At 40.3% G+C, this 27,893-nt stretch overlaps 1 long non-coding RNA gene across 2 annotated transcripts in view; it reads left to right on the forward strand.

The window, feature by feature from the left end:
- The window catches only part of LOC103161500, an 86,462-nt gene extending 83,508 nt beyond the window's left edge, over positions 1-2,954 (forward strand). For both annotated transcript variants that reach the window (XR_003486982.2, XR_003486981.2), the window contains one exon: positions 2,652-2,954. This is a non-coding gene — a long non-coding RNA (uncharacterized LOC103161500). The remainder of the gene's footprint in view (positions 1-2,651) is intronic.
- The last annotated feature ends 24,939 nt before the right edge of the window (positions 2,955-27,893 follow it).

Consider the following 27,893-nt stretch of genomic DNA (forward strand, 5'->3'; position numbering starts at 1 on the left):
GTGCTCCAGAAGTGCTCCACATTTGTGCACTAGAGATAAATTCTGGTTCCACTGTTAGAGGTCCCATAGACTCCCCAGGCCTCCTAACTGGTACCCACTTTCAGATGACTTGGTTCAGTCCAATGCTGGTTCCCCAGCATTACAATTAGGGTTTGTGTGCTCTCACTAGTTCATGTAAGCTATTTCTGTAGGTTTCTTCAGCACAGTCTTGACTGCTTTGTTCATCCTCCCCTCCCTCTCAACAACTGGACTCCAGGAGCATGGCTCAGTGCTTAGCTGAGGGTATCTGCTTCTGCTTCCATCTGCTACTGGATGAAGGCTCTAGGATGGCAATTAAGGTAGTCATCAATCTCATTATTGGGGAAGGGCATCAAAGGCAGCCTCTCTGCTACTGTCTAGATTCTTAGTTGGGGTCATCTTTATGGATCTCTGAACATTTCCCTAGTTCCAGATTTCTCTTTAAACCTATACTGTCTCCCTCTGTTAAGGTATCTCTTTTCTTGCTCTATGCTATCCCTTAAGAAAGAGATACATATAATAAATTAGTGATTATAACTCCTTGCATAGATGAGGTATATGTAAGAATTTATAGAAACTTTTGAGTTTTGGGGGACTCTGATCAACATGGGCCTTAGAGTACAGTGCAGGCATTTGGGTATATTCTAATTTATAATCTAATGATGAGCAGGTGATAAGCAGGTAGAGTGATGAACATGGAGAGTAAATAGCAAAGCAGGAAGAGAGATAAAATGCACATGGTTTGGACCAAGGGCAGCATAGCAAGTTCATCGTGATAGTAGACAACAATTTATTGATCACTTCAAGTGATTTATTCTTTAAAGCCATGAGAAGACATAGCAATAATAAATGATGTTGCTTGAAGTCTAGGAATGAATAGATTGTGAATTTCCATTTCATTACAAGAAGGCTGTAATTTCATCTGGAATGTGGAGTATTCCAGACAGGAAATAATAAAATCAGAGTCATATATAATTCTAGTGTGTATGTATGTATTGCTCTGTGTGTGTGTGTGTGTGTGTGTGTGTGTGTGTGTGTGAGAGAGAGAGAGAGAGAGAGAGAGAGAGAGAGAGAGAGAGAGAGAGAGAGATATTGTTTATGTGTATGAATTTAGGCACACACATGCCAGAACATGTATATCGAAGTCAGAGGACAACCTCCAGTGTCAGCTCTTGCTTTCCACCTAATTTGAAGCAGAGTCTTGCTGTTGTGTTCACCAAGAGAGCTGGCCACGGGCCTTCTTAGTCTCCTTTGTCAAACCTCTTTTGACATGTGGGAGCATGTGGGTCCCAGAAATGTGCTATTTCGTCTGGGGATGCAAAGATGTGAGTGACATTCACTTTGCCCACTGACCTATTACCCTAGCCCCCGGATTCATATTTTGGAGATAACACCCAGTCAGCTCTCTTATTTATAAAATCTCTTTCTCTCATTGTATTGTACTTGTAGGTAAGAGCAGTTTGATATTGTTTGTTGAGATCTAAATAGATTCCTGAGATATGTGATGAGATCTAAATAGATCCTGAGATGTGAGTCCTGCAGAGATGGCTGTCATGACTTTGGTTGTCCTCTGCTGCCCTTCAACCCTGTTTCTCACTTCTCTTCTTGGGCTATATCATGCTACTGACTTGAAATGATTTTTTTTTCACATCAAGCCTCCTTTGTCCTTCTATGTAATTTACCTATTGAACTCCCAATACATTTTCATCATAACAGAAGTCAAACTAGAAACAGTATCTGGGAGAATTGGTTGCAACATCCACATGGTGGGGTTCACAGATAGAGGGGAGTGGCATGGGTTTCTCTAGATAAGGCAGCCAAGAATCAGTGAAAACAGTTATAGGTTATGAAAAGTATCCAGCACTGGGATGGTAGAATCCTGGGATGACAGGAAACATTTCGATTTCCTTACTGTTTGCTTCTTACTTTGCAGACCCGGAAGACTCTTAATTTGGCAAAGTGTGAAATCAATAAAAGAGGCAAAAGTAGGGAGTTCTGTTCTACTCTACCTCTATTTAGTTAAGGAGTGTCTCAGTACCCTTTTGCCGCAAATAGATGCCATGGTCACAGCAACCCCTATAAAGGAAAATGTTTGAGTGAGACAGTTCAGAAGTTTAGTCAATTATCATGGGGTGGGGCATGATGACATTCTGGCACACATTGTTCTGGAGAAGGAGCCTAGGGTTCTACATCTTGATTGGCAGGCAGCAGGAATAGCAAGTGAGCCACTGGCCTGGCTTGAGCTTCTGAAATTCTAAAGTCCACACCCTTTCTCTAGTAAGGCCACACTTCTTCCAATAAGGCCATAATTATTCCAACAAGGCCACAAGTCCTATTCATTTCACATAATGCCACTCCCCATGAGACACATTAAACTGTTGATAATTAGTTGCAATAAGAGTTGATAAAGGATCTCTCTCTCTCTCTCTCTCTCTCTCTCTCTCTCTCTCTCTCTCTCTCTGTTTTTTGAGACACTGTTTCTTTGTATAGCTTTTGGAGCCTGTTCTGGTACTTGCTCTGTAGATAAGGCTGGCTTTCTCATAGACTTGAGACAATGCTGAAAACTAAATGTGAGCATTAAGCCTGTATACTCTCCCTCTTTGATATCTTTAAACATTGTCTCCTTATAACAGGTCTTCTGGACTGGAACATACAGTATAACTCAGGATGAATGCAAACCTAAAATGATGCCCCTGTGTTTGTCACCTGACTGCTGAGATAACAGGCATGTACCCTCCTCTTGTATTATCTGCAGGTGATTAGAGAAGTTGAAGAATTGAAAGCATTTGTATACAGCGAACTCAATAATTTCTTCACTGAGTCGATTTTTCTGTGAAAAAAAGTAGGGAACAAAATTCAGTCATATTTTTATTATGTTCAATCAATCATACACTTTTCTATGCCTTAAAAATAAAGACTTTTTTTTCTGTATCAAACTCTAAGGGGTTGATTTAAAATGGTGGAGAAATAAGGAAAGATGACAATTTTTAGACACATAATGTCATGGTAAAATTTTAGACCTAAATTTTCTTTAAATGATTATGTTGAAATAAAAATGTGGGAAAAAGAAAATGCATAATTCATGAGTGATTCACCAATACAACATTAAAGATTAATCAGAGAGGTCGCAAGTCAAAGACTCAGTGATTAGAACATCAGGGAAAGGGAATTGAAGCCACTCATCTTTTAACTCATCTGCCTTCAGAAACTCAAGGCTTTGTAGTTTGGTCTTCCTTCTCCCTGACTCTTTAATACATTTAGGTCCCTTGCAGAATAGCCTATGCCAGTCTAGATACTGCCACTTAGCCACCTCATTAGAAACCTCATCACCATACCCTACTGAGCACCTTTGCATGTACATGTGTTTAGGATAACTGGTCACCAAGTTTCCCCAGGAAACTGGTTCCCCTCTCTCAGCAGACATTCATTGACTAAGATCCTTCATCTAGAGGTAGGACCTTTTAGGATATCCCTGGCTATGTTGTCATGTCCACTGGCATTGTTTAGAAAACTATACTGTTGAGATCTCATGAGTTCCACTTCCCAGACATGTGGCTCTGATAATCTTTCTAATCCCCCTCTTCTGTGACTCTCTCAGCCTTAGTGGTAGGGAATCTATTGTATACACACCAATTGAGGCTGGGTACCCCAAGGTCACTTCTTTTCTCCATTTTGACCAGCTGTCTCCATAGACTTTTTCTTTACTTCTTCTTATTTAAATTATAAACAAGATTGTTTTACATTTCAATCCCAGTTCCCGCTCCCTCCCCTCTTCCCCTGATCCCCACTGACCCATATCCCATCGCCTTTCTGCGCCCCAGGGAGGGTGAGGCCTTCCATGGGGGAATCTTCAAAGTCTGTCATTTCATTTGAAGCAGGGCCTAGACTCTCCCCATGTGTCTAGGCTGAGAGAGCATCCCTCTATTTGGAGTGGGCTCCCAAAGTTCATTTGTGTACTAGGGATAAATACTGATCCACTAGTAGAGGCCCCATAGATTAACCAGACCTCCAAACTGATATCTTTGTTCAGGGGATCAGGAACAGTCCTATGTTGGTTTCCCATAGAAACAGCTGACCCGAACAAAGGGGAGCTCATGGACTCCATAGACTTTTAATTCATTTATTTTACTTGTTTGGGCATATTCTCCCACAATGCTGAAACTTCCTTCTTCCAAACTTTGAATTTTCATCTGTAACACATTGCTTTTAGTTACAAGGCAGCCACTTCTCAGTTTGCCATGTAACAGGAACTCTCTTTGGATCACAAAAATGTGGAGAAGGGTTCAACATTTACAAGCAGTCTCTGAGTGTCAGGAACAATTCTAGGTGTTCTGCAAAACATCTTATTTAATCTTCCAATCGACCTTGTAGCAGAAATGATCCTCTCCATGCTACAGGTGAGTTAACACTGGCTCAGTAAGTCAATTATCTCATCCAGAAGGACACTGCTGCTAAGGCTGTAAAGGAAATCGGGTCTGAGTGAAAGCTCATTAGATTAGTCTCTAATATGAAATTGTAACTGGAGTTGCTTTATTCCTGAGCCTGAATTTTTTTCCTTTTCTTGATATACTGATTGCATGGCAGCCCTGTATCCTTTTGTATGTATTATCCTATGCTTATATTTCCTTTTCTTAAGATTTTATTGAAATGGTCTTGGGATTAGTCAGTAAAGTACTGGCTACACCAGCACTTGGTTCAGATCCTTGGTTTTCATGTAGAAAGCTGGGTACAGAGGCACCCACTCCTGAATCCCAGAGTTTGGAAGACAGAGACAGATGGAACCCTGTAGCAAACTGGACAACGAGCTTACACAGATTTGTAAGTTTCAAGTCCAGTGAGAGACACTGATTAAAAAAATAGGGTGAAAAGTGATGGAGGAAAATGCCCAGTTCAACCTCTGACCTCAACATGCAATCCCATATATAGAGATGGACATATACAAAACAGACACACACACATTTCATCACAGATGTGCATGTGGAATGGGTCACAAAAAGAATTCACCACTTATAATGTAGAGAAACAACATCAGAGGGGAAACAAAGGCTGACAGATGTGTGGCTGAAGACTATCCACTGCAGGGACTAGCCACATAAGTGGAGACACCAAAGAACCAATGGGTAGACTCAAAAGGAGGTCCCTGCAATCTAGCCAATGACTGAATAATAGCAGGCTCTAGATCACTGGGCAGCATCTGAAGCTATCATAGAAAACAAGTCACCTAACCTCTGTGAAAATGGTAATAGCCCATTTGCTGCTAAGAGAAGTAGTCTACAATCTTGTTTGCTGTTTCCTGGTTAATCTGTCAATGCCTGGAAAGGGTTATACTACTTAACAGATAATCTCTCTCTCTCTCTCTCTCTCTCTCTCTCTCTCTCTCTCTCTCTCTCATTATCCCTTGCTTCCTCACTTACTACAACTATCGCTCATGATAGCTCATATGTAATTGTTCCTCCTTTCCTCCCTACTCTCCTTTCCTACCTTTATTTTTTCTCCCTTCCCTCCCTCCATCCTTGCATGTTGGGTCTTTCTGCAATTACATTTGGATTCATTTTGGTCTTCAGTAAGTGACTCTCATTGGTTTCTTTTACTCTCCAGTGAAGGTACTATCTTCCATATCCATGTTACAGCATGTTTTAAGTGCATATCACAAATGCATGAAAGTGGCATCTGTGTTTGCATTATTAGCAGAGGAAGCTGAGTCCTTGAGAGATAAAGAAGACCTTGAAGTGTCACAGATCAAGTTAGTAACAGATGTAATAGTATCATAGTTCTCCTGACATTTTAATTAATGCTTTTCCCATTCAGTGTCTGTTGATTAAGAAAATAAATACATAAGCAAAATGAGTCATTAGTTGGTTTTTAACAAGCTTTATAAGCAGGGGGTCATTAACTGGAAGTTCTGCATCAATGATCTTTTTATATTATATGAAAGCTCTGCTGATAAAGATTTGAACAATCCAGAATAGTATGAGTTATATGAACAGTGGCTCCTGTAACGTACATCAGAGTTTCAAAAATTTTGGTATTTATCTAAATCAGCCATGCATATAACAAACTCTAGAAAGCAAATAGAAGCTGGTGTTTCTCAGTCTTCTATAGAATATCTGTAGTGGCAAATAGTGGTGACATTAAGGGACACTCTCATTCTATTTAAAGCATAAAGCTTTGAATAGGAGGTGGAAGTATATTTGACTCATGGTAGAAAAAGATTTGTTAGAATCTGTTTTCTTATTTTATCAGCATGCCTTTGGCTAGTGTTCAGTGATTCAGTTCCAAGTGAATGTCAGAAAGGGGTCATCCTTCAAATCCACATACTGGAGTTTTTAACCCCTATTCTTTCTTTTCTTTTTTATTTAGAAACAATAATTTTACCTATCAATCCCCATTCCCTCACCCTCCCATCCTCCCATGCCCCACCCCCATAAATCCCCCAAGCCACCCACCCCACCTACTCCCCAAGGATGGTGAGACCTTCCAAGGGGGTCATCAAAGTCTGTCACATCATTTGGGGGTGTATCTGGGCTGAAATAGTATCCCTCCATAGACAATGGGCTCCTGAAGCCCTATTGTGCACAAGAGATAAATACTGGTTTCACTGTTAGTGATCCCATAGACTGCTTAGGCCTCCTAACTGGCACCCACACTCAGAGGGTTTGGTTTAGTGCAAAGCTGGTTCCCCAGCTTTACAACTGGTATTCATGTGCTCTCAGCTGGTTCTGTGGGTTTCTCCAGCACAGTCTTGACTCCTTTACTCATCCCTCCTCCCGCTCTACAACTGGATTCCAGGAGTATGTCTCAGTGCTTAGCTGTGGGTGCCTGCTTCTGCTTCAATCAACTACTGGATGAAGGCTCTAGGATGGCAATTAAGGTAGTCATCAATCTCATTATAGGGGAAAGGCATCAAAGGTAGCCTCTCCACTACTGCCTAGATTCTTAGTTGGGGTCTTCTTTGTGGATCGCTGAACATTTCCCTAGTGCCAGATTTCTCTTTAATTCTATACTGACTCCCTTTTGGTTGACATTCAAACTACCAGAAGGGATTTCTCCAGAAGGCAGAGCCACACATTGGAGTCTGTACTCCCATTCTTTTTGTTTTGTTTTGGTTTTGTTTGACAGAGTTGTCCCTTTTTAAATGTAATTTAGAAACAAGCTTGTTTTTCATGTCAATCCCAGTTCCCTCTCTCTCCCCTTATCCCTTGCCCCCCACCTATCCCTTTCTCCTCCCCAGGGAGGGTGAGGCCTTCCATGGGGGATCTTCTATCATTTGGAGCAGGGCCTAGGCCCTCCTCTGTGTGTCTAGGCTGAGAGAGTATCTTTCTATGGGGAATGGACTCGCAATGTCCATTTGTACACTCGGATAAATAATGATCTGCTACCTGAGGCCCCATAGATTGCCCAGACCTCCAAACTGACATCCATGTTCAGGGGGTCTGGATCAGTCCTATGCTAATTTCCTAGCTATCAATCTGGGTTTCATGACGTCCCCCTTGTTCAGGTCAGCTGTTTCTGTGGGTTTCTCCAGCCTGGTCTTGACCCCTTTGCTTATCACTCCCTCTGCAACTAGATTCCAGGAGGTCAGCCCAGTGTTTAGCCGTGGGTGATTGCTTCTGCTTCCATCAGCTACTGGATGAAGGTTCTAGGATGACATATAAGGTAGTCATTAATCTCATTATTGGAGAAGGACATTTAAGGCAGCCTCTCAACTATTGCTTATATTTTTAGTTGGGGTCATTCTTGTAGATCTCTGGACATTTCCCTAGTGTCAGATTTCTCTTTAAAACTATAATGGCTCCCTCTATTATGGTATTTCTTTTCTTTCTCTCCTCTATTCTTCTTGTGACTCAATCTTCCTGCTCCCTCATGTTCTCCTCTCCCCCCTTCTCTCCTCTTTCTCCTAAACCCCTCTATCCTCCCCCCATTCTCCCAATTAGCTCAGGAGATCTTGTCCCTTTCCTCTTCTCTGGGTGACCATGTATGTCTCTCTTAGGGTCCTCCTTGTTTCCTACCTTTTCTGTCCGTGTATATTGTAGGCTGGTAATCTTTGCTCTATGTCTAAAATCTGCATATGAGTGAACTATACCCCAATTCTTTAGTTGACATTCAAACCACGAGAAGGGGTCCTCTACAAGGCAAATCCTTTATCTGTGGTTTTGATTATTCTCAAGTGACCAATCTTTGACTATCATATTGGGTAATGTGCAACCATCCCCTTAACTTTTGTCCTATGTGATGGTAAAGTACCAAAATTATACTGACTTTTCTCCCTATTTTCTTCTGAAATGTCTGGAGTGCTTTTATGCCAACAAATTCATTCTATTGACATGATTATATAATGCTACAAAAGCTATATATTATATAATTTAATAATAAGTGAAACAAATAACAAAACATTAAACATGCTCATTGTAATTTTGATTCCTTCATTTGCCTCCTGAGTTGTTTGGTCTTCTGAATTCTTTCACCTCTCCTCTGTGGCTTGTGAACTCTAGAGCTCTGTACACTTTAATACGTACCCAAATACACTTAAATTAATTTCTCTGTTTTAATGCTTGGCAATCATTTTCTGATTTTCTTTTTTACTCCTGTGTGTAGGAAATCCCATTGTTGTCTTTTGGAGAAACCTTGATAGTTGGGGAAACAGCTTTAATTTACTAAGGCTTACCCATATCAACTGCAGTTCTCCCAGACTTGATGGAGAGTTTTCCCTGTTCCTTGTATGGTCTTGATCTTCTTGCTAAGAACCTTCAAAGCTGTCTGTGGGTTTTTTTCTCTTTTTGAATTAATTTTCCACTCTGATTATTTCCCTAAAATGTCTCTGTTAATGTCCTAGCAGTCACTTTTTTTAATCAAGACTGATTTCCTCATCTCAGTTTTATCTCTGTATCAGAGTGCAATCAAAAAAAGTGCATGGTAAGTACAACAGTTTTAATATAAAGAATTATTATTGCTAACTTTAATCAGGATAACTTTTAAAGGTCACATAGAATGTTAAAAGTATTTTGAATTGGTCAGTTAGATGATGCAGTGGATGAAGCAGTTCCTACACAAGCATGATGCCTGAGTTCAATGTCTGCTTCCCAGCAATTTAGTTCATTATGTGTATGACTGATATAGATGTTTTGGGACAAGACTTTTTCTAAAAAGATGTACCACACACATTTACTCACCACAGAAAGGAAGCCCATGACAGGCCAAAGTATGGCTCCCAACAAAGCCCACCTAATTGGAGAACCAATTCATTTTATTGGGGTTACTTACATGAATGTGGCTGAGGGTTTACTTAGAAGAACAGAAGTGACTCAAGTCTACAGGGGCTGCATCACCAAAGCCCACCCTGTATGGGTGACAACTCATGAAATGTGGGAACCTGCAGCACAGTGTACAGCCTGCAGGCAGCTCAACATATTAGGCATGTCCTTTCCAGTTGTCTTGGTTGATCTAAAAATCTTCCTTGTTTTAGGGTCCACAAGAAGTCCTTCAAAAAACCACAAGTCCCTATGTAATGAAAAAGGGCATTTATTTTTCTGTGCATGCAAGGGGTCCACCATTCAGCAATTGAACCAATGGTGGTGACCCTGAGAGAAGCCCTAAGGTTCCATTTAAGCAAGATTAGGGAAAATACAGGGAGAGGAAGTTAGTCTAGGTTTTCATTGTGTTGTGCCCAATAAGAGAGGGACCCAAGGCTTTAAGGAGCCATCTCACCCAAATGCAAGTACAAGAAAGTTTTTATTTCCAAGGAAAACCTGCTGGCTGGAGCTTCACTCTGTCAGGAGAGATGAAGCCCTGAACCACAAGTGCAAGGTATAAAGAGCAAAGGGGGAAGTCAAAAAGGGGAAGGGGGACATGAGACCCATGATCTCTTGTCTCAAAGTTTCAAGCAAAATTACAAAGTTTCATGCAAGGTTACAAAGTTTTATGGAAGGTTACAAAGTTTTTATACAAGGTCACCACAAGACAATAGGTATTGAGCAAAGAAGCTGTAACTGTCGTTTGTTTTAGATGTGGGCTGATTAACATGTCCTGTGGTCTGGGGGATTTATGATTGGCAAATCAAGAGGCCATCTACTTCCTAGTTTTCTTAGAGACAATGATCAAGGGGCAGTTGTTTACACAGTTGGTGATTTGCTGACATTCCCTTTTCTTTTTTTTTGGAACTACTGTGGCCTCCTGTCTCATAGCTTAGGGTTAGAGGTTTCTTGCTTAGTTAGGGTCCTTTTAATTTCTTTATCACAGTTTGGTAGGTTTAAACACAAAGTTTGTGGGTTGCTAAAGGATTAGTTGATGGCTTAGATGTTAGGGACTTTCCAGCAGCAGGGTGGGAAAAGCTATCTTCAGTTATCTTGAGATTGCATAAGGTTGCCGGGTGGGTATTGATTGGATGCCTCTGAGTTGTGGTCCCTACAGAAACAGTTTGTTCAGTTTCAGTAAACAGAAACTGAGGCCTGGCCCCTGGCAGGGCTACTAGGAGCCTGTCCTGTCATTGGTTGGCTCCTTGACTTTCTCACCCTGCCGCTTAGCTGGTTTCTGCTTCTTCAAGGCAGGTGGTCTGGCTGCAAAGACTTCTTTGCATCTTGGCTTCCTTGTGTCTTCCTTGTAGCTTTTTATTTTCTTTTATTTTTTATTGAGTCTTCTTTTAAACTTTTGTCTGGGGTGTGCTCTCAGCAGGGTTTATTGTTTACTTTGAGAAGGATCGAACATCTGCTCAGCTTCAGGGATTTCCTGAGTTGTTTACCTTTCTGCTTAAGGGGCACCATTAAAGAAAGAATGTTTCAATCTCTGAGGAAACTGTTACACAGTGATTGGTAAATTCTGAAGATTTTTGGAACTCCAATTTGGTTACATCATGACAGGCAGGATGGGGCTGGCAAAAGTTGGGACCAGATACCACGTAAAAGTAGAGGTAAAGAATCCACTACACAAAGTTATCCTCTGACATGCACTCATGCCATGTTTTATGCCAGTACCCAATACACAGTGACCATTTCAAATACTATAAAACTCAAAACTTACAAATTTGGAATGGAATGACGTGTTCCTGCTGGAAGACCATGGATATAGGCTTACTCTGAGCACCTGGAAATAGTTTCAGCAAAGGTTTTTACCTCCTCAGGATAGTAAAATCCATATATTTAGTATCAATTCACTAAATTCCAGATTTGTCTACTAGAAGCTATCATAGCCAACTGAGGAGGAGTTTGCCTTGTATTTTTTTTTTTTTTTTTGGAGTTCCATACAAAGTATCATTACTAAGGATATAAACAACAAGAGAAAACAAATGCATCTGTAAATCTATCAGGTCATCTAAGTCTACGGGGCTTCCTGTCTGTTCTCTTTGTGAGTTGAAAACACCCAAGAAACAGCTGAGGAAAAAGTACCTACGTATGTCTTATTCTTTCACATGTTTTCTGAAGTTTTATTTCATGGTTCATTGCATTTGGAAGAGCATCATGATGTGGGAGACTGTGGAACAGAGCATCTTTACTTCTTGATGGACAAGAAGTAAAAAGCAAGACTTGGCAATAAGATTAATCAATTTAATTCATCACGGTTAAAGAATAAGGGGGAAACCAGTAGACTTTTCTCATTTGATATAGTAAAAATTCATTGGAAAATGTCAATATCTTTTCATGATTAAAATTCCTTATTAAAGTTGCCATTAGGAGAAAATCCTTTATAATAGCAAATGACATCCATGCAGCACTGCAAAAGGTGTGCTAGATACAGGTTGGGATATTGTTAATTGGGAAGCTTTTCTCTACTTTCCATAATCAGCAAACCTAAGCTTAACTTAGGGTATTCCTAAGAAATTGTTTCCTTGAGGTAGTTTGTATAATTTATCTCTGCATTTCAGTGTTTTTCCTAACTCACTGGAACCCAGCACTTTTACCCATCTGCTAGTGTTGGAGGTTGCAGGGGACTGAAACAAGCTGGCCTTTTCATAAGTCAAACCTTCTGCATGGTTTCTTCTCTCAACCCTTGAACTCTGAAGTTCTGCATCCCTTTTGCAGTCTCCTTACATCTGTGGACAGTCTGGAAGTTTAGACTTAATATTTTTATGAGGTTTTCCAGTAATTCCATGGCTAGGAAATGTTGTACTTTCAGAAGTATAAAGAAGGGTGTAGGGGAAGCTGTAGCCACGCCTTCTTAGGGGCTGGCTACAAGAGTACCTGAGGGCTTGTGAGGGCGTGGTCAGAGTGAGTAGGGGGACTGCGTTTTCGGTTTCGGTTTCTCTTTGCTTCTTGCTGTACAGACTACCACCGGCTGGCTGGTTCGCTCTGTAAGTAAGGCTTTTCCCTATTAAATACCCTTATATTTCTACCTGACTCCGTATTGGTAATTTCTTACTATATCTGGTGTCAGAAGCGGGATATTGGAAACCCACACCCCATTTGGGACAGGCTGTGGGTTCCATCGGGCCCTCCGCCTAAGCCCGGAAAGCACCCACTCTCCACAGGCGTTCCCGGCTAGCAGCCGACCCACTGCTGCTGAGCTGCTCAGAACCATCCACCCAGCTCAGAGACAGTTTCTAGCTGCCTAGAGTCCAGGTAGGCCTCCGCTTTCAGCTGTGGCTTCCCCTGGCCTGCGGGAAAGCCCGAATCTGTTTCAGTGGTTGTAGCCGCAAGGCCGTATACTCTCTAAGATAAGCGCAGCCGCTTTTGTGACCTCTCTCCACCGCTGACCGACTGCTGCCAAACACCTCGGAATAACTGAACGCCTGTGCTACCTGCTGATCAAATATATTTACTGCATCTGGAGTAGAAATCAGGTAAAATTATGGCGGAATATTTATCATTTGCTAAAATTGGTAATATTTTTGCTTATTACGTGAATTCACTGTTTGAGGAGGATGTTAATGTGCCAATTACTGGCCTATATGCCATAATGGCAGTTAGCTTGCTGGTACAAATAGTATTACTAGCCAGAGGACACAGGAATAGGGATAAGGATAACCTCACCACCTGCTTGCAGGAAATAACAGCTTTACGATTAGGTCAGACCACAATTGTGCAGCAAGTGGAACAGAAATTGGATGATAAGCTTGGCTCTGTGTCCAATACACTAAAGACAGAGCTGTCTGATGAGATACAGCGTATTTATGATAAGATAAACACAGAGAGATCCTCCATGTCTGAGGCCTTAGAGGCTAGGCTGTCAGAAGACCATGACCAGCTAAAGAATATCTGTAGCCAGCTAGAAACTCAGATAGGCAATGTTACTCATCAACTAGATGCAACGGTGCAAAATACCCAGCATAGGGTTGAAGAATTGGACAATGCCATTCAATCAGTCATTGAAGCATCCAAGGTAGCAGATCAGAAGTTTGAGTCTAGATTTGAATGTTTGGAAGATAATTTACAGTACAGGGCTGACAGATTACATAGGTCCATACGGTCGATTGCTGAGGACTCAAAATCAGCAAATCATGACCTGGAATCTAGACTCCAATACCTAGAAGGCAGTTTCCATGCCATCCAGATGCTGTCTAAGGATGATCATATGAAAGACCTAGAAAAACGTGTAGATGAGCAGTTAGAGCAATTTACAGATTCACTAACGTGCTTGGAATCTTTTATGATTAAGGAGATTGAAACTTTTCAAAAGGATATCATTGCTAGGCTTAAAGATCAGTGGGATGCCTCAGAAGCAGAATCACTCCAATCCCAGGCACCTACTCCACCCAGGTATCGTGACTATTCTTCTAAGGTTGTTACTCGTACACCATTAGTGTACCCAGCTACCATGGTAGAAAAGCCAGCTTCTAAGAAACACCCTCATGGACGAATGGTTTATGAATGGCAACCTATACAGCCGAAGGATCTTAAGAATATTAAAGAATCAGTTGTCTCATATGGTCTCCATAGCCCATACGTAAAACAGCTATTACATTCATGGGCAACCTTTAACAGGGTGACACCCACAGATTGGGAACGATTGGTAGCAGCTGTACTTGAGAATTCATGCCAAATCCAGTGGAAGGCATTGGTAAGGGAAGAGGCAAAGCTCCTTGAACGTCAGGGCATAAAGGAAGGTTTTGAAGCGCCTCTAGATAAGCTTCTTGGTCAGGGTATTTATGCTGACCCACAGGTTCAGGCTGAATATGATGACGATATACTGTCTCTTTGCAGGAAAGCAGCATTAAATGCCTGGGATAAGGTTCGTGAGCCAGGAGAACGTCTAGAAGCTTATACCAGAATAGAACAGGGACCTACAGAACAGTTCCAGGACTTCTTACAAAGGTTAACTAGGGCAGTAGAATTACAGGTAACAGATCCAGAAACAAGACAATCAATTATATATACAATAGCTTATGAAAATGCAAACCCTATATGCAAAAGAATACTTTTGCCTTTAAAGATCAGATCAGCTCTGCTAGAAGAATGGGTTTTGTATGCAGCCAACATTGACTATAATGTGCAAGATACTGGAGCTTGGGTAGGAGAAGCCATCTCCAAAGGTTTAAAACGGCAACAGGAAATTAAAAGGTCTAGAGGTGAGGATGTAAGGGCTTGGCAAGGAGAAGCACCTTACAGAGGTCAACATAGATACCAAGAGGCTAGAGGTTACTACTACTATGAACCAGAACCTTGGGTAGGAAGAGCCTTCCCCTGGAGACCACGAAGGCTCCAGGAACCTAGATGTTTCAACTGTGGTAAAATGGGACATACTAAGAGAAATTGTAGACAAATGAATTCTAACAATGCCTCATATGGAAGGCCACTGCCTTCTGGATTGTGTAGAAGATGTGGTAAGGGCAGACACTGGACCAATGAATGTAGATCGACCAGGGACATACAAGGAAACCCCTTAAGGTCGGGAAACCCCGAGGGGGGCCTCAAGAAGTCCCCCACATCGAGAAAGGTCAGGTCATTCCCAATAGCAGTGGAAGACAATCTCTCACAGGAACAATAGATAGTACTTTGCATATTGTGAAAAAAGATATTGCTCTAGATGGTAGTTTGAATAGTGATGAAGAATCAAGTGTGAATGGACAAAATGAGAAACGCATATTTTGGCAAGCTTCTATTAATGATAAAAGGCCTCAGTTAAAAGTTAAAATTAATAATAAAGTTATTTCTGGCTTAGTGGACACTGGGGCGGATGTAACTATTATTACTCAAAAGTCTTGGCCTCAGAAATGGCCTCTTAGAGAGGCAAATGTACAATTTTTAGGAATTGGAACTCTATCTAGAGTTCGACAGAGTGTTAACTCAGTGGTCTGCATTGGACCGGAAGGACAGAAAGGGATACTGAAACCATACGTGGCAGATATAGCTATAAATCTCTGGGGTCGTGATCTCTTACAGCAATGGAATACTCAGATTAATATTCCTCCAGTGTCAGATACAAATTATGAAAAAGATCTGGTAAGACGCTATGGAAAACGGTTACCAACCATCCATGCTGTACAGAAACTAGGTACAAATGATGGACCTTCAGAGGAGCCAAAGGCCCTGCCATTGAAGTGGCTTACAGATGAACCAGTTTGGGTAGGACAATGGCCTATGACCTCTGAGAAGCTAGAGGCTTTAGAAAAGTTAGTACAGGAACAGCTAGATGCTGGACACATAGAGGAATCTACCAGTCCTTGGAATTCTCCTGTCTTTGTCATCAAAAAGAAGTCAGGTAAGTGGAGAATGCTGACAGACCTGAGAGCTATAAATAAGGTAATTCAACCAATGGGCTCTCTGCAACCTGGAATGCCATTACCTTCCTTAATACCTAAAGGATGGCCTATCATAGTCATTGATCTAAAAGACTGTTTTTTCACAATACCGTTACAGGAAAATGATAGAGAAAAATTTGCATTTACTGTACCAACTCTTAATAATTCACAGCCAGTTAGGAGATATCAATGGAGGGTTTTGCCACAAGGAATGCTAAATAGCCCTACTTTGTGTCAACACTTTGTACAGCAACCTTTGGGAGTAATTCGTAAGAAATTTCCACAATCTCTTGTTTATCATTACATGGATGATATTCTTTTATCAGATTCTAATAAGGAAACTTTGGAACGTATGTTTGAAATGGTGAAGGAAGTTCTGCCTCGTTGGGGATTACAGATTGCACCAGAAAAGATACAAAGAGGAAATTCTATTAACTATTTAGGTTACAAGATAGACTTACAGAGAATCAGACCTCAAAAGGTACAAATTAGGAGAGATCGGTATCAAACTCTTAATTCTCTTCAGAAATTATTAGGGGAAATTTCTCAATTACAGACAATTATTGGTGTAGAAGGACATGACTTAAAGCATTTAAAAATGGCCCTTAAAGGTGATAAGGACCTAAACAGTCCTAGAATATTATCTGATGAGGCAGAAAAAGAGTTACAATGGGTAGAAAACAGAATATTGAATGCACATGTAGATCGGATAAACCTTAATTTAGACTGTATTCTGGTTATCTTGCCATCCAGAGAATACCCTTCTGGAATTCTGATGCAGAGGGAAGACACTATATTGGAATGGATATTTCTGCCACATAAACAGAATAAAAAGTTAAAGACATATATAGAAAAGATTTCTGATTTGATTTTAAAGGGTAAATTAAGACTTCGCCAGCTGACTGGAAAAGATCCAGCAGAAATTATAGTACCTTTAACTAATGAAGAAATTTCTTCCTTATGGAAAGATAATGAATATTGGCAAATAGCTCTTACTGACTTTTTGGGAACAATTAGCAACAACTATCCCAAAACTGACAGAATTAAATTCATAAAAAAGACAGTCTGGATTCTTCCACATATTGTAAGACAAACTCCCATTTCTGGAGTTCTTACCTTCTACACTGATGCCAACAAATCAGGTAAGGCAGGTTATAAAGCAGGTGAGGTAAGTAAAGTAGTTCAAAGTCCATATACATCTGTACAGAAGGCAGAATTATATGCAATTCTCATGGTACTTAAGGATTTTACAGAACCTCTTAATATAGTTACTGATTCTCAGTATGCAGAGAGAGTCGTGTTACATATTGAGACTGCAGAATTTGTTCCTGATAATACAGAATTAACTTCTCTGTTTTTACAATTACAGGAAACTATCAGAAACAGAAGTAATCCTATGTATATTACACATATCAGATCCCATACGGGTCTGCCTGGCCCACTAGCACAAGGCAATGATGAGATTGATCGTTTATTAATTGGAAGTGTGCTAGAAGCCTCAGAATTTCATAAGAAACATCATGTAAATAGCAAAGGTTTGAAAAAGGACTTCTCTATCACTTGGCAACAAGCCAAGGAGATAGTGAAAAACTGTCCTACTTGTTCCTTTTATAATCAAACTCCATTGCCAGCAGGTTGTAATCCTAAGGGCATTCGGAGAAATGAGGTTTGGCAGATGGATGTCTTTCACTTTGCAGAGTTTGGAAATTTGAAATATGTGCATCATACCATAGACACATTCTCAGGGTTCCAATGGGCTACTGCTCTTAACTCTGAAAAAGCTGATTCTGTTATTATACACCTGCTAGAGGTGATGGCAGTTATGGGTATACCTGCACAAATAAAAACTGACAATGCTCCAGCATATGTCTCTATGAAATTGGAACAATTTTTCAAATATTATAACATAAAGCATGTTACTGGTATACCACACAATCCTACAGGACAAGCAGTGGTTGAGCGATCTAATAGAACACTTAAGGAGATGCTCAACAAACAAGCTTGGAAGACTAAACCCCCCAAACATAGGTTGCATAATGCTTTATTAACACTAAACTTTCTTAATGCCAATGAAAAAGGACAAACAGCTGCAGAAAGACACTGGACTACGGAAAAAACTGCTGAACTCAATCAGCCAGTATACTTCAAAGATGTACTAACCTCTGCATGGAAACCAGGACATGTATTACGTTGGGGTAGGGGTTTTGCATTGGTTTCTACAGGAGAAGAAAAACTTTGGATACCATCAAAGTTGATCAAGATTCGACTGGAAAAGGAAAAACCTCTCGACAAGGACAAATGACAGGTATTCTACTAAGGTATATCTTATAAACTAAATAGAAACCTCCCAAAGGAAAGGGAAGTGTAGGGGAAGCTGTAGCCACGCCTTCTTAGGGGCTGGCTACAGCTTCCCCTATAATTTTTGCTTTTATCTTCACAGGAAAACTCATCTTCAGAAGGCAAAGGACACTGCATGGGTAGATACTTAAGAAGACAAGGTAGCTATAACCATCAAATAGAAGGAATGTGCCATACGGTAAACTTTACAGCTGTCTCTCAAAAAACTCTTTATTTCCTAGTCCCTATTCAATTAAACCAATGCTGGATTTAGAGGTGGATTTGGCTTTCCTCCTCTAAAATCCAAGCACATTATTTAACTAAGCTTTAGTGTTTCTGTGTTGTATCAAGAAGCCAATTGATGTAATACAGAATAAAAGAAGAATTTGGGGACTGTCTTTGTCTTTTCTTGGATCTTTCTCTCAAGGTGTACACCCTTTCATAATTGTTATGCTCTCATGGTTGCATTCCCTAGCATGTGTACATACACAAGCAAACATTTCTCTGCTAACTGTTCATGTTTGAGTCCCACACAGCCAATGAAGACCTGCCTGACAGCAATCCCTGGACACCCTGGAAAGAAAATGGGCCACAGCTCCTCGACTGCACTGGATCCAACTTGCTCCATTTCAGCTGACACTCCGGCCAGAGGTTCGGGTACTGACTTCAATCAAGTTGAGGATTTCAAGCGAGATCTTCAATCAAGTGAATCCCATCTAACATGGACTGGATACTAACATTTTCTTTCTACAGGACCCCACATGACTATCATCGTCCCATTTCAGCAGGAAGTAACTTGGAAAATGCTACGCCCCCTTTCCCCATTGTTGTCACTTAGGATAGTGTATATACCTAGTTAGGAATAGCTTCCTATTGTTTATGACTTTAGGGTTTAGTTAAAATAGATAGTTATCTTCTTATATTTTACCTTTATACTGTTAAGTTTTAATCCTCTTTTAGACTAAAAGGGGAATTGTAGGGGAAGCTGTAGCCACGCCTTCTTAGGGGCTGGCTACAAGAGTACCTGAGGGCTTGTGAGGGCGTGGTCAGAGTGAGTAGGGGGACTGCGTTTTCGGTTTCGGTTTCTCTTTGCTTCTTGCTGTACAGACTACCACCGGCTGGCTGGTTCGCTCTGTAAGTAAGGCTTTTCCCTATTAAATACCCTTATATTTCTACCTGACTCCGTATTGGTAATTTCTTACTATAGAAGGGAAATTTAATAAGGACACTGTTTCTTCAATTTTAAGCTTGCTTTAGAAGCTCCTTTTAAAATCTATTTCTATGTTTGAATGTTCCTGTAAACAATTCTTCTACCTTTCTGCTTACATCAAGTCTAACATCTTTCACTCTTCTCAAATCCCTTGCATTTGTACTGTACAATGCTTACCAGGGTTGAGGTTTTTCCACTGTGCATTTTCAGTATGATTAATTTGTATGCTTGTCTGCCTGTGGATGTGGTTTTTTCTCATTGCATCTCTACTGATGAAGTAGCAACTATATGGTTTGCTGGTTATATTGAAAGACCCACCCTTAGCTCTTTCTCTTAAGTTTGCCTCCTCCTCCGGTCGGCGGCTGGCGGGGCACGCACGGATGCATCCTCCCCTGTACTTCCCGATCCCCGATCCCCACCTCCGCCGGCCTGTACTTCCCCGCTGCCACGCGAGGCCGGCCCCGCCGGGCCCAGAACGTGAGCCGGGACCAGCCAGCAGCCCATGAGCACAGAACGGCTTAGCCCTTTCTCTCCCTCTCTTGCACACTCGGTGACACTCCCATACGCGCGCCCGGCCACCGACTTCCCCCCAGCCGGTTCACCCCGATGGGGCTCGCGTCCCCGGCACGCCTGCCTGGCACCGCGCCCCCGCTTGATGGGGAACACTCCGACCCAAGGTCAGCCATCTGGACTCGGAAGAAGGTAAGTAAAGCCAAGGCCGTTTCGCCTGACTACTAGACCTTGAGAAAGTGCTGATTTGAAATAACTTTGCACCTCATTAAATTGTCCAATAGAATCTCTGTAACTATGCTTTTCGCTTCTGTACTGTGCTTTTTTTCTATATAAGGACCCCTCTTCCTGGGCTCGGCGCGCTTGGCCTAACAGAAGCTAAGCTTCCCTGGGTACCCGTGTAATAAAGCCTCTTGCTTTTTTTGCATCCAAGTTCGTGGTCTCGCTGATTCCTGGGTGCGGGTCTCCTTCTACGAAAGTACCTCTTCTGTGGTCTTTCAATATATTACTACCAATTTGATACAATGGAGAGTTGCCTTGAAAGAGGGAACCTCAACTGAAGAATTGTCTAGAGCAGATGGGCCAGTGGCCATTTCTGTGGAGTATTGTTTTTATTGGCAATTGATGTGATGGCACAGCCCATTGTAGGCAGCACCATGCAGGTGGGCCCTGGCTTTAAACAAAAGCTTGCTGAGGAAACCTGTGAAAATATGAGTAAATATTCTTCCTCCATTGTCTTTGCTACAGTTCTGGCTATAGTTCCTGCTTTGACTTTTCTCAGTGATGGACTATGATCTGGAAGTACAAGTTAAAATAATCCCTTCCTTCCCCCCAAGTTACTTTTTGTCATGGAGTTTGTCAGAGCAACAGAAAACAAATTAAAACATATAGTATATGCATGATTATATGAGGTGGAGAGAGAGAGAGAGAGAGAGAGAGAGAGAGAGAGAGAGAGAATTCATGTTCATACCTGTGGAAGTCAAAGACCAATAAACAATATGTTACAATTACTCTTCACGTGTATTCAGGGTCTCTCACAGAACCTGAACGTCACTAATTGACTAGATTAACTGGGCAGCAAACCCCAGGCTTTTTTCTGTGTCTGCCTCCCCAGCATTTCAATTACTGGTGCCACTGTACTGGGATTTTTATGTGGGTGTAATGGGTCAACCTAACTCCTCATACTTGCTTCGCAAGTGCATACTTGCTTACCAACTGAAACATGGCCTAGATTGGCTAATTTTTTAAGTAAGAAAAGTAGTCTAAGCAGTTGCAGTGACCACATATAGTTAACCCAAATCCACGAGACTACATTATCTACTTGGGCTCTTATTTCAATAGCCATAGATAAAGGCCTTCTAGACTCTACTAGACTCAATGAAGTGCCTAGCATCTATCTAGTATTTAGTTTTTCATTCCTATTTCTTCATATGGCAGCTGCATTTTATAGAGTTGCCATCTAAGCCTGCTCTGAAAACTAAAGGAGAACATGTTGATTAGTACTCTCCAAGGACCCCCCACCACCACTTTCTCCTCTTTACTGTCTGGCATTACTAAGCAGGCTGTGATGCTCATCAAATATGTTCATTTTGGATTACCTTTGACCCTGGCATGAGGCCTTCATGTATAAACACCAGTGTTCTTGGAAAAAAATGCACAGAGTGATCAGTTTGAGGACCAACAGTGTCTCTTCCCTGCTGTGGACATGAGCCTGTATCTATCTTTAGCAGGGCCATATGCTGAGTTTCTCAACAGCCTTCTCAAAGTCCCAGATGCTCAAAGAACATTCAGGCAATGAGTTGCTTTTCTTTCTTGGTTGGTAGTGAAATAAATGTGTTTTAGTGAAAGAACACTGGGAGGGAGTCAGCAAGATAGCATTACCATCAGGTTTTGATGTTCACTCTGAGAGTTGTTTCCTCTCCAGTGAAACCAGGATGCTGTGCCATGAATTTGGAGGGAGGGTTTTGAGTAATCAACATGGTTTGTTTTTCTTTTTTCTTCCTTTTTTTGTATTTTGTGTGGACTTGGGAAACAGTGCAGTTTCAAAATCTAATGATGATGAGAGGTAATACTGGTGACTTATTGTTATATGTGACACAGATATTTTATACTTGCTTCACTGTTACTGTGGTAAAATACTATGACCAAAAGCAATGAAGGGAAGGAAAGAGGTTATTATAATTCCATATCATAGTCCTTCATTGAGGGAAGTCAACAAAGGAATCTGAAAGCAGGTCTGTCTTATACTCAGCTAGCTTTTTTACACAGTACAGGACCACCTGCCTAGAGAATGTTGCTGCCCACAGTGAGCTAGGCCTTCCTGCATCTATTAATAATGAAGACAGTCTCTCAAAGTTGTACTCACAAATCAATATGGTTTAGACAGTCCTTCATTTAAGATGATTTTTAAGGTTGTATACAAATGGGTTCAACCTAATGAGGATACTAGGAATTAAATATTTTCCAAGATGTGAAAAGATGTTGTTGGTCAAATTTAATGGCCTTTAAGGGTCTCCTAATTCATATACTCCTGAAGTCCCCACCATTTTAACTGTGTCAACAATGACCATAACTACCACCACTAGCCCCATGATTGTCATTTGTCTAGCACTTCACTATGTGCCAGGAACTACTTCATGTGCTTTGAGGAGGTTAATCTTTTGTCTTCTACAACAGAGTTTGGTTGCATTATTATCTTATTTTCTCAATAAAGAGACAAATAGTGACAAATGCTAAGTGTTTAATACCCAGAGTCACTAACAGTGGAAACAAGATTTGGATTCAGGCACCAAAAGTTCAGTCTTGACCAGTGTATATCTCATTTGGTATAATAAAAAAAAATCTGTTCATCAAGATTAATTATAGTCTCCCTTTCCCTTCCTGCTTCTCTGTTTTCTATTTTCCTATATAAAATAAGATGCATACCAAATCAACTCCTCAGATAGGGTTTTCACTCAGAACCTCATGCTTTTGGCGTTGGTTCCACAATAATATCTCAGAATATACATCCTTGATAGTATGCAGGATCATCTACTATCTCAATACTTTGTGATCATTGATTCTGAGCCAGGATGAAAAGGATGAATAAGACATGGTGATGATTTGTCAAATTGTCATAACCTTTGTGTGTGGTATATGTGCACATTTGTGTGAGGGTACAAGTGCCCATGTATGTGAATATACAGGAATTTATAGAGATCAGCAAGGAATGTCAAGTGTTTTCCTCTATGGTTCTCTACCTTGTGTGTATGAAAGAAAACCTCCCTCAATAGGAACAACAAAGATGACATCAAACAAAAGGGCACTGCTGATGCTTTGACAATTTAAAATGTTTGTGACCCTCAAGACTCTATGATCTACTATGACTCAAAAGGTCTTAGAACTTCATGTTAGAATACACCTGTAACTTGACTGCATAAACACCTGAAAAGTCTACTTAGGATATAATTATCATCTTTAAATTATATTATCATTTCTTTCATAGTCATACTGTCACCTTCCAAACCAGAACTTTAGTTGATAAATTTATGAATGATCAAGGTGTAAATCTAGAGTATATATCCCGTAATATATATGTTTAGTGCATATTGTTACTGTTAACAATATATGAGATATTTATTGATGCATACTTCAGTGCATTTTGCACTGAAGGTGCAAAATGAAGCTAGGGAAGTCTTGCTAACAGCCCAGAAATTCTACAAGTCTATATGTGTTTTTTATAGTTTGGCAAATAAAATATAAAACAGATGACAAGAGTCACATTATCAACCAGCTGTGAAGAACTATGCAAGTTTCAACGTTGAGAAAAGTGGGGAGAGTTGTTGAGACTTTGGGCTTAAATCTCATAGTGAGATGGTAAAGGAGGTCTATTTGCTTCATCATTCTGGATCTAGATGTCCTTATTTCAGAATTCAGTATGTGTTCTAGCCTTGATCTGTTCAAGTATGTAAGGATTTATCTAAATTCCCTGCTTACAAGTACAGGAATCTCTAGCTTGGATTATTGCCCTCCTATTTTGATTATATATACTAGACTTAGGGACATGGAAGTGTAAAGGGAAAGTTTGGTTACTCACAGTGAAGACACATGTCCCGATATGGGCAAGTGACTTTTGAAGTGGATATTTCAGTTGAGAATGCTGAAGTCCAAAGCTTAATGTCTTTGGTCCAGATTCAACATACATGCTTAATTACAGTCGTAAGCCTCGGGCTGGGTTTGGTGTTTTTGTTAAGTACCAAATGCACAAGTGTGGTGTGCATGTGTGTGAAAGTGGAGGCATGTGGAGGAGAGAGGAGTAAGAAGAAGAATGAACAAGAGAAATGGAATCCTTGTCTTAGGGTGTGTATCTACTGGTGAGTGTGCTGTGGGACACTGTGAAGGGATAATAGGCAGGAATAATATAGAGATGAGATGGGTGGGTGAGTGAAAACAATGCATTGTGTATGTGTGTATGTCTTAGGACAACGTTGAATTAATGAAAAAGAATAAATAATGTCAACATTACTTTAGATAGGCTCTTGATATTTAATGAGTTTCTTAATTACTCTTCTAGAATAATGCACTGTGTGCTATACTAATTGGGTGGTTGATGCTAATTGCATGATTTTTGTTTATTTAAGGACTCACAAATAGTCCTATTATTCCTTTATGTGATTAAATAATGCCAAGTTTTGGGTTCCTTCTATTGCTTCCATTTTTCTCTGGCCCATTTCCATCCCTTTTCTGTTTGCTCTTTTCATGAATAGAGAGGGATAAGAATTAGTGTTTGGAGATATTGCACCCCCAAACTTGATCATAACACAACTGATCATGCAGTAGGAAAGGCCAAGTGATTTAGGACTTCCAATCTGACTGTCTAAGTACTCCAAGTCAGTCCTTTAAATTCTACAGCTTCTCCTTTATTATGTACTAAAACTTGGCAGGAATGAAGCCAGATAAAATACAAGACTAGGGAATTCTGTTGTGAGAGATGGGGTCCACCACAAAAGAAGTGCTTTCTTAGACAGAGGCAGGATAACAGGAGAAACTACTGAATCTTCCAGGTAATTTCAGCATGGATCTGATGCCTGAATAAAGTCAATGACCTGACAGATTTCTATCTTTGTTCCACCTTTATTGGGAATGACTTCTTTCAATGTTTGCTCTGCCATTCCTAGATTGCAAACCACTCCAGTTTCTCCCTCTGGTTTCTGTATTACTTCCTTGCATTTAATTTCCCTAATGAGATCATGTAATTTGAAGTGGAATCTTAAATTATTCTCTTTCATTTTTAGGACAAGATATGGTTTTCTATTCTCCCCAACAACAGAATTCAAGTAAACCAAAAGAGCATCCCACACTTTTGTAGTTTCTTATAATGATCTCATGGGTATTCCAAAATCTTGCTATGGTGATGAGGCTCAACCTGCCTTAATTTACCTGGTGGTATATAGAACAACTTGCTGGCCTTGCTTATGTTTGTGTTATTCCACTTTGTAGAGCAGTGGTTTTTGCTGTCACTTCATTTTGAGTATTGACAATAAGACAGAATGGATAGACAACATTTTTTTTCAATAAAGATAGCCAACCACCATTTACAAGCATACCAAGAGATACAAAAATAAATCAATGATGCGTGCTAATAAAGAATTATCATAATGGATATATCAAGTAGTATCAGAAATGCCAGGCACATGAGCTTATTTGTCACACCAGATCTATTCTGTCATGTGTTGAATTTTCACTATGATCTGGTGTGGATCTCCACTGTTTACAGAGACAGTGGGGTCATTTTAGAATGTATCACAAATAAAATAATAATATTTCAGGATATATTAATTTAAGTAGATTATATAAACCTCTTTGTCCTTTTGATTTTATTAAATGTTTTCTACTAACAATAAGAATTTGCAAAGTATTTGTTAAATGGAGTTGGTATTTATAAGGATTTGGACTTCATGAATGATTTTCAGTTAAGTTTTAAGTTCGGATTGGTGGTTGCTTTATGTTTATATAAATTGGCTTTTGCTACTACCCTATAGCTTTAAACATCAAACTTTTATTCAGATTATGGTTTGTCTCTTCACTGAATATTGCTCATGTTCAGAGGTAGCTCAGGGATCTGTGATCAGCTGGCATATTTTAATGTGACATATAGACAATGGATCATGGCCATATACACATGTCATGTTGACACCAAGATGATGGTCATAGGGAAAATCATGATGGTGCATTTCTCCTGTTTTCTGAAAAGCTATGTCAAAACTTTCTTATTTGTTCATACAATCATCAAGAAAGGGCATGGTGTCACAATGCTTACATGACATGAGTTGCTCACTCTCTCTCTCCCCCTCTCTAGGTCATGTGTGTGTGTGTGTGTGAGAGAGAGAGAGAGAGAGAGAGAGAGAGAGAGAGAGAGAGAGAGAGAGAGAGAGAGAGAATGTTCAAGTGTAATGTGCATGTATAAGAAGACCAGTGTCATTTATTAGGTGTCATCTATCTTGTAATTTTAGTAAGAATTTCTCAACTAGCTTAGAGTTCAGCTCACATGCTAGGCTGGCTGGTGAGCAAGCACCACAGATTTGCCTGTCCATCTGTCCCCAGTGCTGGGATTATAAGCATGTAATACCACACACAGACTTTCTTTTAGATGAGTTCTGGGGGTCAAAATTCAACTTCTAAGGAGTACACGGCCAGCATTTACTTTACTGATTGATCCATCTTCTATAGTTCTTGAGCCTACTGTTTGATTCTGTGCTTGCCTCTATTTCTGTCACATTAGGGAACATATGCCCCAAGGAGAAACCAAGATTGAAAGAGTAAAAAGCCAAACGCCTTCCTTTGAAGGAGGTACAAGGTCACACTGTGTAGAGGCTTGCAGACTGGTGACATTTATGGTCACTTTTGCAACCTATCATAGTAAGAAGCAGATGAACACTCATTGAGTAGTTGAGCCAAATGGCATGGAATATCTTATCCTGTGTATTCTGTTCATTTATGTAACTCTTGCCTCAGTGTGTGTGCAGTATGGAAATAAATGGATTGTGAAACTGCAAACATAAAATAAAACAAATAAGCAAACATTCAGAAAACTACCTCTGACCTCTGCTTTCAAGAAAGTACATGACACATGCACCTGTGAAGATGGACTGACACATGCATCCCTGAAGATGACATGACACATGCATCAATGAAGAAGACATGATATATACATCTGTGAAGGTGACCTAACACATGCATCCAGGAAGATAGCATGCCATATGCATCCATAAAGATGACGTAACACATGCACCTATGAAGATGAACACTACCAAGCTGGGTGTAGAAGTATGTGCTTGTAATCCTAGCACTTGAGAGAGAAAAGTAGGTAGGTCTTGGGTTCAAGGTCATGTTCATGCTCATGTACAGGGATTTCAAGCCATGCTATGCTGCAGGGTGATAGGAGAATCTGTCTTTAAAAAAAGCAAGCAAAATATAAGTATTCAAGTTTATCTGATTTTTAAAGACACTTTTGAACCAGACCTTCACTTCTGTATATCTATTTTACTATAATTTTTAATGGAAAGTTTTGAAATACTGGATTATAACACATGTGTTTAACTCAAAAGAAAATAAAAACATTCTCACATGGGAGTGTGGACAGAAACTGTAAGCAGTTTCTAATCAGTATAAATGACACTGAAAGGCAAATATTTAACTAGGACAGGAGGAAGGGGCAGAGGATTCTTTCTCCCTGCTATGAACAATTGAAAGTAATTGTAGTACATGTAATCAGAAAAGACCTGGATTCTGTACTTAGGGAGAGTAGGAGGATTTTTGACATAAATGTGTTTTCAATCAACGACACTGAACTGAAATTACAAACCCAGCATTCTCTACTTAAGCGAACATTTCAGAGTGACTTACAAAGTCACAAAACCATTACCTATTCCAGACTGAAGGAATTTCTGCCTCCTCAATCATTCCTTTGTGTCTCTGACCAAGTCTCAAGAGATCACATCTGATTTGTTTTGTTTCCCAAGCTTCATACATGTAGAACCATCCTGGTGCCCTAATGCTTTTACTCAACATGATAGATTAGAGATCTGTCCTTTTGGTGGGTAGAAGTCACTCTTTCCTTGTTTTCTCTTGCTGAGTCATTTCCTCCTAAATGTATGCAGCACAAATTGTTTA

This window comes from Cricetulus griseus, chromosome 7 (assembly GCF_003668045.3).
Source record: "Cricetulus griseus strain 17A/GY chromosome 7, alternate assembly CriGri-PICRH-1.0, whole genome shotgun sequence".
NCBI lineage: Eukaryota > Metazoa > Chordata > Mammalia > Rodentia > Cricetidae > Cricetulus > Cricetulus griseus.